This window comes from Convolutriloba macropyga, chromosome 5 (assembly GCF_964194025.1).
Source record: "Convolutriloba macropyga chromosome 5, txConMacr16.3, whole genome shotgun sequence".
Classification (NCBI taxonomy): Eukaryota; Metazoa; Xenacoelomorpha; order Acoela; family Convolutidae; genus Convolutriloba; species Convolutriloba macropyga.
In genome coordinates this window covers 44,444,231-44,458,987 of record NC_134472.1, presented here as the reverse complement: position 1 = coordinate 44,458,987, position 14,757 = coordinate 44,444,231, and the positions used below count along the sequence as shown (strand labels likewise).

Below are 14,757 nucleotides of genomic sequence, written 5' to 3'. Positions count from 1 at the left end.
TGGTGGTCCTGTATAAGGTGTGTACTATGTGCATACTGAGCTGAGATTCACTTAAAAATTACATTATACTGGAAAATTTTTTCTCAATGGTCGGTTGATAAATTGACAGAGGAAATTATTTCCGGCAGTTGCTCATTTGTTTGTTGTCTTTTGTTTTGTTTGTTTGTTCTATTAGTGAGAGCATCTATGGATCCCGTTTTGCCGCGCATCCTATTGGCGCTCTCCAATAGTTCGGGGCCTTAGTGGACGCCTTCTCGATGGCGGTCCTGTATAAGGTTTGTACTATGTGCATACTGAGGTGAGATTCACTTAAAATTTACATTATACTGGAAAATTTTTTCTCAATGGTCGGTTGATAAATTGACTGAGGAAATTATTTTCGACAGTTGCTCATTTATTTGTTGTCTTTTGTTTGGTTTGTTTGTTTTATTAGTGAGAGCATCTATGGATCCGGTTTTGCCGCGCATCCTGTTAGTGCTCTCCAATAGGTCGGGGCCTTAGTGGACGCCTTCTCGATGGCGGTCCTGTATAAGGTGTGTACTATGTGCATACTGAGCTGAGATTCACTTAAAAATTACATTATACTGGAAAATTTTTTCTCAATGGTCGGTTGATAAATTGACTGAGGAAAATATTTCCGACAGTTGCTCATTTGTTTGTTGTCTTTCGAATTGTTTGTTTGTTTTTTTAGTGAGAGCATCTATGGATCCGGTTTTGCCGCGCATCCTATTGGCGCTCTCCAATAGTTCGGGGCCTTAGTGGACGCCTTCTCGATGGCGGGCCTGTATAGGTTGTGTACTATGTGCATACTAAGCTGAGATTCTTTTAAAAAATTACATTATACTGGAAAAAGTTTTCTCAATGTTCGGTTGATAAATTGACTGGGGATAATTTTTCCCACAATTGCTCATTTGTTTGTTGTCTTTTGTTTTGTTTGTTTTATTAGTGAGAGCCTCTATGGATCCGGTTTTGCCGCGCATCGTAATAGTGCTCTCCAATAGTTCGGGGCCTTAGAAGACGCCTTCTCGATGGTGGTCCTGTATAAGGTTTGTACTATGTGCATACTGAGCTGAGATTCACTTGAAAATTACATTATACTGGAAAGTTTTTTCTCAATGGTCGGTTGATAAATTGACTGAGGAAATTATTTCCGACAGTTGCTCATTTATTTGTTGTCTTTTGTTTGGTTTGTTTGTTTTATTAATGAGAGCATCTATGGATCCGGTTTTGCCGCGCATCCTGTTAGTGCTCTCCAATAGGTCGGGGCCTTAGTGGACGCCTTCTCGATGGCGGTCCTGTATAAGGTGTGTACTATGTGCATTCTGAGCTGAGATTCACTTAAAAATTACATTATACTGGAAAATTTTTTCTCAATGGTCGGTTGATAAATTGACTGAGGAAAATATTTCCGACAGTTGCTCATTTGTTTGTTGTCTTTCGATGTGTTTGTTTGTTTTTTTAGTGAGAGCATCTATGGATCCGGTTTTGCCGCGCATCCTATTGGCGCTCTCCAATAGTTCGGGGCATTAGTGGACGCCTTCTCGATGGCGGGCCTTTATAGGTTGTGTACTATGTGCATACTAAGCTGAGATTCTTTTAAAAAATTACATTATGCTGGAAAAAGTTTTCTCAATGTTCGGTTGATAAATTGACTGGGGATAAATTTTCCCACAATTGCTCATTTGTTTGTTGTCTTTTGTTTTGTTCGTTTTATTAGTGAGAGCCTCTATGGATCCGGTTTTGCCGCGCATCGTAATAGTGCTCTCCAATAGTTCGGGGCCTTAGAAGACGCCTTCTCGATGGCGGTCCTGTATAAGGTGTGTACTATGTGCATACTGAGCGGAGATTCACTTAAAAATTACATTATACTGGAAAATTTTTTCTCAATGGTCGGTTGATAAATTGACTGAGGAAAATATTTCCGACAGTTGCTCATTTGTTTGTTGTCTTTCGAATTGTTTGTTTGTTTTTTTAGTGAGAGCATCTATGGATCCGGTTTTGCCGCGCATCCTGTTAGTGCTCTCCAATAGTTCGGGGCCTTAGTGGACGCCTTTTCGATGGCGGTCCTGTATAAGGTGTGTACTATGTGCATACTGAGCGGAGATTCACTTAAAAATTACATTATACTGGAAAATTTTTTCTCAATGGTCGGTTGATAAATTGACTGAGGAAATATTTCCGACAGTTGCTCATTTGTTTGTTGTCTTTCGAATTGTTTGTTTGTTTTTTTAGTGAGAGCATCTATGGATCCGGTTTTGCCGCGCATCCTATTGGCGCTCTCCAATAGTTCGGGGCCTTAGTGGACGCCTTCTCGATGGCGGGCCTGTATAGGTTGTGTACTATGTGCATACTAAGCTGAGATTCTTTTAAAAAATTACATTATACTGGAAAAAGTTTTCTCAATGTTCGGTTGATAAATTGACTGGGGATAATTTTTCCCACAATTGCTCATTTGTTTGTTGTCTTTTGTTTTGTTTGTTTTATTAGTGAGAGCCTCTATGGATCCGGTTTTGCCGCGCATCGTAATAGTGCTCTCCAATAGTTCGGGGCCTTAGAAGACGCCTTCTCGATGGTGGTCCTGTATAAGGTGTGTACTATGTGCATACTGAGCTGAGATTCACTTAAAAATTACATTATACTGGAAAATTTTTTCTCAATGGTCGGTTGATAAATTGACTGAGGAAATTATTTCCGGCAGTTGCTCATTTGTTTGTTGTCTTTTGTTTTGTTTGTTTGTTCTATTAGTGAGAGCATCTATGGATCCCGTTTTGCCGCGCATCCTATTGGCGCTCTCCAATAGTTCGGGGCCTTAGTGGACGCCTTCTCGATGGCGGTCCTGTATAAGATGTGTACTATGTGCATACTGAGCTGAGATTCACTTAAAAATTACATTATACTGGAAAATTTTTTCTCAATGGTCGGTTGATAAATTGACTGAGGAAATTATTTCCGACAGTTGCTCATTTATTTGTTGTCTTTTGTTTGGTTTGTTTGTTTTATTAATGAGAGCATCTATGGATCCGGTTTTGCCGCGCATCCTGTTAGTGCTCTCCAATAGGTCGGGGCCTTAGTGGACGCCTTCTCGATGGCGGTCCTGTATAAGGTGTGTACTATGTGCATTCTGAGCTGAGATTCACATAAAAATTACATTATACTGGAAAATTTTTTCTCAATGGTCGGTTGATAAATTGACTGAGGAAAATATTTCCGACAGTTGCTCATTTGTTTGTTGTCTTTCGATGTGTTTGTTTGTTTTTTTAGTGAGAGCATCTATGGATCCGGTTTTGCCGCGCATCCTATTGGCGCTCTCCAATAGTTCGGGGCATTAGTGGACGCCTTCTCGATGGCGGGCCTGTATAGGTTGTGTACTATGTGCATACTAAGCTGAGATTCTTTTAAAAAATTACATTATACTGGAAAAAGTTTTCTCAATGTTCGGTTGATAAATTGACTGGGGATAAATTTTCCCACAATTGCTCATTTGTTTGTTGTCTTTTGTTTTGTTTGTTTTATTAGTGAGAGCCTCTATGGATCCGGTTTTGCCGCGCATCGTAATAGTGCTCTCCAATAGTTCGGGGCCTTAGAAGACGCCTTCTCGATGGTGGTCCTGTATAAGGTGTGTACTATGTGCATACTGAGCTGAGATTCACTTAAAAATTACATTATACTGGAAATTTTTTTCTCAATGGTCGGTTGATAAATTGACTGAGGAAATTATTTCCGACAGTTGCTCATTCATTTGTTGTCTTTTGTTTTGTTTGTTTGTTTTATTAGTGAGAGCATCTATGGATCCGGTTTTGCCGCGCATCCTGTTAGTGCTCTCCAATAGGTCGGGGCCTTAGTGGACGCCTTCTCGATGGCGGTCCTGTATAAGGTGTGTACTATGTGCATACTGAGCTGAGATTCACTTAAAAATTACTTTATACTGGAAAATTTTTTTTCAATGGTCGGTTGATAAATTGACTGAGGAAAATATTTCCGACAGTTGCTCATTTGTTTGTTGTCTTTTGTTTGTTTGTTTGTTCTATTAGTGAGAGCATCTATGGATCCCGTTTTGCCGCGCATCCTATTGGCGCTCTCCAATAGTTCGGGGCCTTAGTGGACGCCTTTTCGATGGCGGTCCTGTATAAGATGTGTACTATGTGCATACTGAGCTGAGATTCACTTAAAAATTACATTATACTGGAAAATTTTTTCTCAATGGTCGGTTGATAAATTGACTGAGGAAATTATTTCCGACAGTTGCTCATTTATTTGTTGTCTTTTGTTTGGTTTGTTTGTTTCATTAGTGAGAGCATCTATGGATCCGGTTTTGCTGCGCATCCTGTTAGTGCTCTCCAATAGGTCGGGGCCTTAGTGGACGCCTTCTCGATGGCGGTCCTGTATAAGGTGTGTACTATGTGCATACTGAGCTGAGATTTACTTAAAAATTACATTATACTGGAAAATTATTTCTCAATGGTCGGTTGATAAATTGACTGAGGAAAATATTTCCGACAGTTGCTCATTTGTTTGTTGTCTTTCGATGTGTTTGTTTGTTTTTTTTAGTGAGAGCATCTATGGATCCGGTTTTGCCGCGCATCCTATTGGCGCTCTCCAATAGTTCGGGGCCTTAGTGGACGCCTTCTCGATGGCAGGCCTGTATAGGTTGTGTACTATGTGCATACTAAGCTGAGATTCTTTTAAAAAATTACATTATACTGGAAAAAGTTTTCTCAATGTTCGGTTGATAAATTGACTGGGGATAATTTTTCCCACAATTGCTCATTTGTTTGTTGTCTTCTGTTTTGTTTGTTTTATTAGTGAGAGCCTCTATGGATCCGGTTTTGCCGCGCATCGTAATAGTGCTCTCCAATAGTTCGGGGCCTTAGAAGACGCCTTCTCGATGGTGGTCCAGTATAAGGTGTGTACTATGTGCATACTGAGCTGAGATTCACTTAAAAATTACATTATACTGGAAAATTTTTTCTCAATGGTCGGTTGATAAATTGACTGAGGAAATTATTACCGACAGTTGCTCATTTATTTGTTGTCCTTTGTTTGGTTTGTTTGTTTTATTAGTGAGAGCATCTATGGATCCGGTTTTGCCGCGCATCCTGTTAGTGCTCTCCAATAGGTCGGGGCCTTAGTGGACGCCTTCTAGATGGCGGTCCTGTATAAGGTGTGTACTATGTGCATACTGAGCTGAGATTCACTTAAAAATTACATTATACTGGAAAATTTTTTCTCAATGGTCGGTTGATAAATTGACTGAGGAAATTATTACCGACAGTTGCTCATTTATTTGTTGTCCTCTGTTTGGTTTGTTTGTTTTATTAGTGAGAGCATCTATGGATCCGGTTTTGCCGCGCATCCTGTTAGTGCTCTCCAATAGGTCGGGGCCTTAGTGGACGCCTTCTAGATGGCGGTCCTGTATAAGGTGTGTACTATGTGCATACTGAGCTGAGATTCACTTAAAAATTACATTATACTGGAAAATTTTTTCTCAATGGTCGGTTGATAAATTGACTGAGGAAATTATTTCCGACAGTTGCTCATTCATTTGTTGTCTTTTGTTTTGTTTGTTTGTTTTATTAGTGAGAGCATCTATGGATCCGGTTTTGCCGCGCATCCTGTTAGTGGTCTCCAATAGGTCGGGGCCTTAGTGGACGCCTTCTCGATGGCGGTCATGTATAAGGTGTGTACTATGTGCATACTGAGCTGAGATTCACTTAAAAATTACATTATACTGGAAAATTTTTTCTCAATGGTCGGTTGATAAATTGACTGAGGAAATTATTTCCGACAGTTGCTCATTTATTTGTTGTCTTTTGTTTGGTTTGTTTGTTTTATTAGTGAGAGCATCTATGGATCCGGTTTTGCCGCGCATCCTGTTAGTGCTCTCCAATAGGTCGGGGCCTTAGTGGACGCCTTCTCGATGGCGGTCCTGTATAAGGTGTGTACTATGTGCATACTGAGCTGAGATTCACTTAAAAATTACATTATACTGGAAAATTTTTTCTCAATGGTCGGTTGATAAATTGACTGAGGAAAATATTTCCGACAGTTGCTCATTTGTTTGTTGTCTTTCGATGTGTTTGTTTGTTTTTTTAGTGAGAGCATCTATAGATCCGGTTTTGACGCGCATCCTATTGGCGATCTCCAATAGTTCGGGGCCTTAGTGGACGCCTTCTCGATGGTGGGCCTGTATAGGTTGTGTACTATGTGCATACTAAGCTGAGATTCTTTTAAAAAATTACATTATGCTGGAAAAAGTTTTCTCAATGGTCGGTTGATAAATTGACTGAGGAAAATATTTCCGACAGTTGCTCATTTGTTTGTTGTCTTTTGTTTTGTTTGTTTGTTCTATTAGTGAGAGCATCTATGGATCCCGTTTTGCCGCGCATCCTATTGGCGCTCTCCAATAGTTCGGAGCCTTAGTGGACGCCTTCTCGATGGCGGTCCTGTAGAAGATGTGTACTATGTGCATACTGAGCTGAGATTCACTTAAAAATTACATTATACTGGAAAATTTTTTCTCAATGGTCGGTTGATAAATTGACTGAGGAAATTATTTCCGACAGTTGCTCATTTATTTGTTGTCTTTTGTTTGGTTTGTTTGCTTTATTAGTGAGCATCTATGGATCCGGTTTCGCCGCGCATCCTGTTAGTGCTCTCCAATAGGTCGGGGCCTTAGTGGACGCCTTCTCGATGGCGGTCCTGTATAAGGTGTGTACTATGTGCAAACTGAGCTGAGATTCACTTAAAAATTACATTATACTGGAAAATTTTTTCTCAATGGTCGGTTGATAAATTGACTGAGGAAAATATTTCCGACAGTTGCTCATTTGTTTGTTGTCTTTTCTTTTGTTTGTTTGTTCTATTAGTGAGAGCATCTATGGATCCCGTTTTGCCGCGCATCCTATTGGCGCTCTCCAATAGTTCGGGGCTTTAGTGGACGCCTTCTCGATGGCGGTCATGTATAAGATGTGTACTATGTGCATACTGAGCTGAGATTCACTTAAAAATTACATTATACTGGAAAATTTTTTCTCAATGGTCGGTTGATAAATTGACTGAGGAAGTTATTTCCGACAGTTGCTCATTTATTTGTTGTCTTTTGCTTGGTTTGTTTGTTTTATTAGTGAGAGCATCTATGGATCCGGTTTTGCCGCGCATCCTGTTAGTGCTCTCCAATAGGTCGGGGCCTTAGTGGACGCCTTCTCGATGGCGGTCCTGTATAAGATGTGTACTATGCGCATACTGAGCTGAGATTCACTTAAAAATTACATTATACTGGAAAATTTTTTCTCAATGGTTGGTTGATAAATTGACTGAGGAAATTATTTACGACAGTTGCTCATTCATTTGTTGTCTTTTGTTTGGTTTGTTTGTTTTATTAGTGAGAGCATCTATTGATCCGGTTTTGCCGCGCATCCTGTTAGTGCTCTCCAATAGGTCGGGGCCTTAGTGGACGCCTTCTCGATGGCGGTCCTGTATAAGGTGTGTACTATGTGCATACTGAGCTGAGATTCACATAAAAATTACATTATACTGGAAAATTTTTTCTCAATGGTCGGTTGATAAATTGACTGAGGAAAATATTTCCGACAGTTGCTCATTTGTTTGTTGTCTTTCGATGTGTTTGTTTGTTTTTTTAGTGAGAGCATCTATGGATCCGGTTTTGCCGCGCATCCTATTGGCGCTCTCCAATAGTTCGGGGCCTTAGTGGACGCCTTCTCGATGGCGGGCCTGTATAGGTTGTGTACTATGTGCATACTAAGCTGAGATTCTTTTAAAAAATTACATTATACTGGAAAAAGTTTTCTCAATGGTCGGTTGATAAATTGACTGAGGAAAATATTTCCGACAGTTGCTCATTTGTTTGTTGTCTTTTGTTTTGTTTGTTTGTTCTATTAGTGAGAGCATCTATGGATCCCGTTTTGCCGCGCATCCTATTGGCGCTCTCCAATAGTTCGGGGCCTTAGTGGACGCCTTCTGGATGGCGGTCCTGTATAAGATGTGTACTATGTATATACTGAGCTGAGATTCACTTAAAAATTACATTATACTGGAAAATTTTTTCTCAATGGTCGGTTGATAAATTGACTGAGGAAATTATTTCCGACAGTTGCTCATTTATTTGTTGTCTTTTGTTTGGTTTGTTTGTTTTATTAGTGAGAGCATCTATGGATCCGGTTTTGCCGCGCATCCTGTTAGTGCTCTCCAATAGGTCGGGGCCTTAGTGGACGCCTTCTCGATGGCGGTCCTGTAAAAGGTTTGTACTATGTGCATACTGAGCTGAGATTCACTTAAAAATTACATTATACTGGAAAATTTTTTCTCAATGGTCGGTTGATAAATTGACTGAGGAAAATATTTCCGACAGTTGCTCATTTGTTTGTTGTCTTTCGATGTGTTTGTTTGTTTTTTTAGTGAGAGCATCTATGGATCCGGTTTTGCCGCGCATCCTATTGGCGCTCTCCAATAGTTCGGGGCCTTAGTGGACGCCTTCTCGATGGCGGGCCTGTATAGGTTGTGTACTATGTGCATACTAAGCTGAGATTCTTTTAAAAAATTACATTATACTGGAAAAAGTTTTCTCAATGTTCGGTTGATAAATTGACTGGGGATAATTTTTCCCACAATTGCTCATTTGTTTGTTGTCTTTTGTTTTGTTTGTTTTATTAGTGAGAGCCTCTATGGATCCGGTTTTGCCGCGCATCGTAATAGTGCTCTCCAATAGTTCGGGGCCTTAGAAGACGCCTTCTCGATGGCGGTCCTGTATAAGGTGTGTACTATGTGCATACTGAGCTGAGATTCACTTAAAAATTACATTATACTGGAAAATGTTTTCTCAATGGTCGGTTGATAAATTGACTGAGGAAAATATTTCCGACAGTTGCTCATTTGTTTGTTGTCTTTTGTTTTGTTTGTTTGTTCTATTAGTGAGAGCATCTATGGATCCCGTTTTGCCGCGCATCCTATTGGCGCTCTCCAATAGTTCGGGGCCTTAGTGGACGCCTTCTCGATGGCGGTACTGTATAATATGTGTACTATGTGCATACTGAGCTGAGATTCACTTAAAAATTACATTATACTGGAAAAATTTTTCTCAATGGTCGGTTGATAAATTGACTGAGGAAAATATTTCCGACAGTTGCTCATTTGTTTGTTGTCTTTTGTTTTGTTTGTTTGTTCTATTAGTGAGAGCATCTATGGATCCCGTTTTGCCGCGCATCCTATTGGCGCTCTCCAATAGTTCGGGGCCTTAGTGGACGCCTTCTCGATGGCGGTCCTGTATAATATGTGTACTATGTGCATACTGAGCTGAGATTCACTTAAAAATTACATTATACTGGAAAATTTTTTCTCAATGGTCGGTTGATAAATTGACTGAGGAAATTATTACCGACAGTTGCTCATTTATTTGTTGTCCTTTGTTTGGTTTGTTTGTTTTATTAGTGAGAGCATCTATGGATCCGGTTTTGCCGCGCATCCTGTTAGTGCTCTCCAATAGGTCGGGGCCTTAGTGGACGCCTTCTAGATGGCGGTCCTGTATAAGGTGTGTACTATGTGCATACTGAGCTGAGATTCACTTAAAAATTACATTATACTGGAAAATTTTTTCTCAATGGTCGGTTGATAAATTGACTGAGGAAAATATTTCCGACAGTTGCTCATTTGTTTGTTGTCTTTCGATGTGTTTGTTTGTTTTTTTAGTGAGAGCATCTATGGATCCGGTTTTGCCGCGCATCCTATTGGCGCTCTCCAATAGTTCGGGGCCTTAGTGGACGCCTTCTCGATGGCGGGCCTGTATAGGTTGTGTACTATGTGCATACTAAGCTGAGATTCTTTTAAAAAATCACATTATACTGGAAAAAGTTTTCTCAATGTTCGGTTGATAAATTGACTGGGGATAATTTTTCCCACAATTGCTCATTTGTTTGTTGTCTTTTGTTTTGTTTGTTTTAATAGTGAGAGCCTCTATGGATCCGGTTTTGCCGCACATCGTAATAGTGCTCTCCAATAGTTCGGGGCCTTAGAAGACGCCTTCTCGATGGTGGTCCTGTATAAGGTGTGTACTATGTGCATACTGAGCTGAGATTCACTTAAAAATTACATTATACTGGAAAGTTTTTTCTCAAAGGTCGGTTGATAAATTGACTGAGAAAAACATTTCCGACAGTTGCTCATTTGTTTGTTGTCTTTTGTTTTGTTTGTTTGTTTTATTAGTGAGAGCATCTATGGATCCGGTTTTGCCGCGCATCCTGTTAGTGCTCTCCAATAGTTCGGGGCCTTAGTGGACGCCTTCTCGATGGCGGTCCTGTATAAGGTGTGTACTATGTGCATACTGAGCGGAGATTCACTTAAAAATTACATTATACTGGAAAGTTTTATCTCAAAGGTCGGTTGATAAATTGACTGAGAAAAACATTTCCGACAGTTGCTCATTTGTTTGTTGTCTTTTGTTTTGTTTGTTTGTTTTATTAGTGAGAGCATCTATGGATCCGGTTTTGCCGCGCATCCTGTTAGTGCTCTCCAATAGTTCGGGGCCTTAGTGCACGCCTTCGCGATGGCGGTCCTGTATAAGGTGTGTACTATGTGCATACTGAGCTTAGATTCACTTAAAAATTACATTATACTGGAAATTTTTTTCTCAATGGTCGGTTGATAAATTGACCGAGGAAAATATTTCCGACAGTTGCTCATTTGCTTGTTGTCTTTTGTTTTGTTTGTTTGTTTTATTAGTGAGAGCATCTATGGATGCGGTTTTGCCGCGCATCCTATTAGTGCTCTCCAATAGTTCGGGGCCTTAGTGGACGCCTTCTCGATGGCGGTCCTGTATAAGGTGTGTACTATGTGCATACTGAGCTGAGATTCACTTAAAAATTACACTATACTGGAAAATTTTTCTCAATGGTCGGTTGATAAATTGACTGGGGAAAATTTTTCCGACAGTTGCTCAATTTCTCTGTTGCCCTCTGTTTCTTTTGTGTGCTCTGTTTTTGAGGGCTTGTAGGGATCCGCATTTGCGGCGCTTTCTAATAGTGTTTTCTGGTTTTTGAGCTCGTCAGGTTGTTTTTCGGTTTATTTTAAAAACCTGAAATTTTCGGGTGAAATTCAGGTAAAAATACCTGAACCAGAAAAACTACCTGAACTTTTCAGGTGTATTTTTCAGGTGATTTTCAGGCAAGTTCAGGTAAAAATTCAGCCAGTGACGCCTGAAATTTTCAGGTGAAATTCAGGTAAAAATACCTGAACCAGAAAACCTACCTGAACTTTTCAGGTGTATTTTTCAGGTGATTTTCAGGCAAGTTCAGGTAAAAATTCAGCCAGTGACGCCTGAAATTTGCAGGTGAAATTCAGGTAAAAATACCTGAACCAGAAAAACTACCTGAACTTTTCAGGTGTATTTTTCAGGTGATTTTCAGGCAAGTTCAGGTAAAAGTTCAGCCAGTGACGCCTGAAATTTTCAGGTACATTTCAGGTAAATTTCAGGTAAGTTCAGGTATAGTTCAGGTGGGAACAATTTGCCTGAACGATTCAGGTAAATTCAGGTGTTTTTTCAGGTAAATTTACCTGAACTTTATTTAGAGCGTAGAGACAAAATCTTCTGTTTCTGTTATTCTATAGTTTGAACTATTCCGTGTTTTTGCATTGATGCCAGCTGTGAGGTGGAGAACAATGAACAGATTGATCAAGAAAAAAATTGGCCATTACTAGACGGTCAAGACAACGAAACTGTCAAGACTCGAATTACTTCGCATTAACGCTAACTACCACGAAAAAAATCCGACAAAACGACTTTAACGTTTCGACCCTGCGGTTCTATCCGAAATTTCAAGCTCCGATTTGGAACTGTGTCTGTGATCAGAATGTGTGCTCCAGACGAAAATTGGCCATGACCATTTGCTCCGATAAGACATTGAAGTGATTAGAAATTGTGAACTAATGCCGGAAATAGTGCGAAACTGCAGTTTAAGAGATGCATGCTCCGACAAAACAGATGGTGGAAAAATGCGCGACTATGATTCGACGATCCAGACTGTGCAAATCTGCGCAACTATGATCAGAAAAATTTCTAATGCACGCTGAAACTCTTTTGTCTCATAAATTAGTTACTGGAAAGTATTTGAGAAAATTGCGATGTTAACTCTCTATGATAACTGATAAAACGTCACACGAAGGAGAAAAACAGTTTTTCCTTGGGTTTTTGTCTTGTATAAATCCTTAAAAACTCGATAAATAACAATACTGAATACAATTGCAAAATCCATTTTTTTGTCACAAGCTTTACTAGACATTTTTAGGTTCGCTTTTTCTTAGCTTGGAGCTCATGCTGCGAAGTTACCTGAGCTATCCCTATCAGTTAGCTCAATTTTTGTGGGACTATGAGGCAGATGTGAACGGATTACGAATCTAATTGTCCCGTTTTTGTGGAACTATGATTTGACACAATGCGCTTATGACTCGCACTTGTGGGTTCATGTATATTCAGACGTATTGGGACTATGATTCGGTTATGCAGTCCTATGATTCAACAAAGTGTTCCTATGATTCGAAATAGCCCTCCAGACCGTGTCCACCCTCGAGCGCCGGTTGCATTTGTCCAGTTTGAGCCCAAATTGGTGTCTCGCGGAATCTTCTCAATGTCGTATGGTACCTCACAGGCGTCAAGAAGTCATCGGTCTATTCAAAGCCGTTCATACCTGTTAAGTTGACTACGGGCTAAGTCTGTTCATGTAACTATCTTCTCTGAAACCAACTCAAGTGCTGTGTATTTTTCTGAGCGTTCCGTAATGAATATGTCTTCTGGGACATTTTCTGTCTGAAATAGGCGTTCAGGGTCATCCTGACTCGAGTAACAACATTGGTACTCTTGGTCCAATGTACAGATGTCAAATGACCACTTCAGCTCGTGATGAGGCCATTGGTTCAGACACTCTATGGCTGCAATTGATGACACTGTTGGAGGTTAAGCGTTTTCAGGTGCAAAGCACTGTGGTCAATGCCCCTGAGTAGTGCGGTAAGAACAAGGGAAACATAATGAATGTATCCGTACCCGGGAGCAGGATCACAGGAGTTGAGCTAATCAGTACCACAGAGAACTGCTCTGCATATTAAAACCGGCGATTATGTCCACACGACACAGAGAAAGTGCCCCATGGTACCCCGCGTTATGAGCCTTGCGGTCAGCTGATCAGCGGAATGTGATTTGTTGATAATTCGCGCAGATTTTGCAGTGTTAATTACAAAGTGTTGAATGTACTACCATCAAAAATGCTCGAAAGTGCGCTCGGTAATATAAAAAAAATTGGCTGGAAAAACTTTTTATGTCTTAACTAGAAAACCATAGCCAGTAGATTGCCGGAATAGCTGCGAAAGAATAGACCTGCGTGCCATATAATAGAGATAGAAACAGATACAGATCTAAATTGAAAAAAAAATCGACGCCGCTCAAAAAACTAGGTAAAAAACATTCAGAGATAAATTAATAAAGCTTGTTAAAATTCATTCCGCAGAAGCCTCTTATTAGGGACCTTTACTGCACAAATGAGTTCCTTTGACCCTAAACAAATTCAAACTAAACTTAAGTTTTAAAGTGCAAAAGTCATTTTATTGAGTGAGGTAAGTCACATATGATCAAAATCTAATCACGCAAATAACCTAAAAACTTTTGCTAAAGCGAGTGAGAAATGACGTCACGCGCGCAAATGCCGTTAGTGAGAGGGAGAAGTCATTCAGAAAATTTGACTTTTTCAGCTTTGCTGTGTGAACAAATGTAAAACGAAAAAGAGCGTCAGACGACGAAACAAAAAAACAAAGCAGGACAAGTCCCGACGTACAATTCAAACATAGCCGGCAGATTGCCGGAATAGCTGCGAAAGAATAGACCTGCGTGCCATATAATAGAGATAGAAACAGATACAGATCTAAATTGAAAAAAAAATCGACGCCGCTCAAAAAACTAGGTAAAAAAACATTCAGCGATAAATTAATAAAATTTGTTAAAATTCAGTCCGCAGAAGACTCTTATTAGGGCCCGTTATTACACATATGAGTTCCTTTGACCTTAAACAAATTCAAATTAAACTTAAGTTTTAAAGTGCAAAAGTCATTTTATTGAGTGAGGTAAGTCACTTGTGATCAAAATCTAATCACGCAAAAAACTTTTGCTAAAGAGAGTGAGAAATGACGTCACGCGCGCAAATGCCGCTAGTGAGAGGAAGAAGTCAGATAATTTGACTTTTTCAGCTTTGCTGTGTGAACAAATGTAAAACGAAAAAAGAGCGTCAGACGACGAAACAAAAAAAAAACCAAGAGCACCGCAATATAGCTACGCTCAGCTTACAGCTTCGCAGCTATAAAAAATTTTCATTGACTAAACAGAAAACTAGACCTAGAACTGACTATGAATGGAAAAAATCCGATCCAAAAAAAACGAAAAAACAGTAAAAATCAAAGTCAAATTGCCGCATGTGAACAAAAAACCACAAGCCAGAAAGCGAATTTTCGTTCAAACACCGTTTTCTCACTCTACTTTAAATTTGGAGCGAAAAAATTAACGCCGCAAAACCACTCGCTTTTTCGCTCCACTTCCTGTTTCGGCGTGACCAAAATCACTACTCCAATTTGACTTCAAAAATCATGAAAGTGTGTGAACAGATCTTACAAAAAAGACAGCGCCCCAATACAATTCAAATTCTTTGAATTGTAAAAAACCAAGAGCACCGCAATATAGCTTCGCTCAGCTTACAGCCTCGCAGCTATAAA

General features: G+C 39.8%; 1 protein-coding gene across 1 annotated transcript in view; it reads right to left on the bottom strand.

Annotated features, from left to right (window-relative positions):
- The window catches only part of LOC142339410 (methylenetetrahydrofolate reductase (NADPH)-like), a 177,246-nt gene that overhangs the window by 81,978 nt on the left and 80,511 nt on the right, over positions 1-14,757 (bottom strand). The window lies entirely within an intron of this gene.